The sequence below is a fragment of the Priapulus caudatus genome, unplaced genomic scaffold (genome assembly GCF_000485595.1).
Source record: "Priapulus caudatus unplaced genomic scaffold, Priapulus_caudatus-5.0.1 Scaffold121, whole genome shotgun sequence".
In the NCBI taxonomy this organism is placed as follows: domain Eukaryota; kingdom Metazoa; phylum Priapulida; class Priapulimorpha; order Priapulimorphida; family Priapulidae; genus Priapulus; species Priapulus caudatus.
This window is the reverse complement of record NW_014577182.1, coordinates 57769-59764: the sequence shown is the minus strand read 5'-3', so window position 1 is coordinate 59764 and position 1996 is coordinate 57769. Positions and strand designations below refer to the sequence as shown.

Below are 1996 nucleotides of genomic sequence, written 5' to 3'. Positions count from 1 at the left end.
CTCTACCTAAATACACGCCGTGTTAGTAGTATGTGCGTGCATTGCAGTGAGCGCGTTCAGCATGTAAAGGTGGATGGCACAACGTTACTCCTTCATCTAGCTACAGAGTCACTTAACATACTGACGGTAGGCTATAGCAAACAACGAGCATATTGGGTCTCGTTGGCACTTCATATAGTCAATAAGTTAAGTAACTTATTGCTGGTAGACGATACACTATAGAATTTGCGGCGGTTCGAGCTTGCGTTCTGATTCCGCTATCGCTCTTTTCACGTAGACTTAGTCACTTACTGCTAAAGTCAAACGAATCCTCGCAATTTCGGGCCAATTTCTGTAACTTTTTGAAAGTGTTATGAGCGGCCGCCGGTTCTACGACCATGACGCTGCTGTGGAACGTCTTGGGCCGGCGATGGTAGGCCACAGCGGAGAGTTGAGGTTCGCCGAACAGATGGTCGATGTTGTGGTGCACCTGCGAGAGAAGGAATTGTCGCATCTTCATTCAGGTAATCTACATATTATTATGTGAGACAGGTAACAGTGTATATCGTGTTCATGGAAAGAGTACGTAATTTGGAATGTCATGCAGGATCACATTTCGTATACGGGAGAGGAAAAAGTGCGCGCCAAACCTTAAAAGCGCGCGTTGAAAGCGAGAGGAAAGACAGAGGTTGAATGAGAGGGACGTAGGCCTACCAGCGTGTCAGGCGCAAGGAACACACATTTGGAGTATTGGCGGCAATACTGCCAAGTGGCAAGTGCTGCTAGGGACTCGTCCATGACGGACATCCGCATGGCGTCGATCCGCTCCAGGCCGGTAATTGGTATCATGTCGTTGTACAGCTCCGACAGCAGGTCTCTGCGCATGCGCACACACCCACATTCAATGTCATCATACACGCATTCCGTTACTTGGTTAAACTCACCAGAGGTTATGATGATTGGACGTTTTGTTTTACCCGTAATAAACGCGTGCCGATTAGGGAGAATGAGGGACCGCATGTTATTGGTCCTTTTCTCACCTGAATTCCATAGAGACTTTGTTGGTAACCATGCAGACGAGTCTGCGGGTGACCTGAGCATGACGCAGCGAATGTCCGAGTACGAGCGCACCGATCGCCTCTCCGTCTGTCTCCGCCGCAGTCACGTAGGCTTCGTCTTCAAGCGCGGCTGCAAATATTACTGGTTCCCTTAACGTGAAGCATTATAAAAGGAATCTCGATCTGCATTGCTCCCTAGCGGTATTTGACGCTCACTCTGTAGATTGCATAGAATATCATACCTTGCTCGGGTTGGCGCGGAATTCGTCGTGTAGCCTTCTTCTGTTTACTTTTGCGTATATTTCCACAATTTTCAGCCTGCTGGTTAGTGGGTGGGACCGTATCGTTGATCTAAAACGGTAAATACGAATATCTGTACAAGACCGACATATTTTCACAGTAATATGAGAGCGAGTAAGAAAGATAGAGTTATAATTAAATGTTATGGATTCTCTAAAGACGTTTACCTTCACCGGACCATTTATGTCCGTAGCGGTGGTGACCTCCGTCTGAGTGTCTCCCTCCGCAATGGTGGTGACCTCAGTCTGAGCCTCTCCATCCTTAACGTTGATTACCTCCGTCTGAGCCTCTCCCTCCTTAACGTTGGTGATCTCGGTCTGAGCCTCTCCCTCCTTAACGTTGGTGACCTCGGTCTGAGCCTCTCCCTCCTTAACGTTGATGACCTCGGTCTGAGCCTCTCCCTCCTTAACGTTGGTGACCTCGGTCTGAGCCTCTCCCTCCTTAACGTTGGTGACCTCGGTCTGAGCCTCTCCCTCCTTGACGTTGGTGACCTCGGTCTGAGCCTCTCTATCCTTAACGTTGGTAACCTCGGTCTGAGCCTCTCCATCCTTAACGTTGGTGACCTCGGTCTGAGCCTCTCCATCCTTAACGTTGGTGACCTCGGTCTGAGCCTCTCCATCCTTAACGTTGGTGACCTCGGTCTGAGCCTCTCCATCCTT

The 1996-nt window shown here is 49.4% G+C and overlaps 1 protein-coding gene across 1 annotated transcript in view; it reads right to left on the bottom strand.

Moving 5' to 3' along the window:
• The window catches only part of LOC106805638, a 26868-nt gene extending 25546 nt beyond the window's left edge, over positions 1-1322 (bottom strand). Inside the window, exons 1-2 of the mRNA XM_014807323.1 lie at positions 1280-1322; positions 1020-1167 (exon numbers count right to left, since the gene is read on the bottom strand). The gene's annotated coding sequence lies outside the window, so the exon portion shown is untranslated. The remainder of the gene's footprint in view (positions 1-1019; positions 1168-1279) is intronic.
• Positions 1323-1996: the final 674 nt, after the last annotated feature.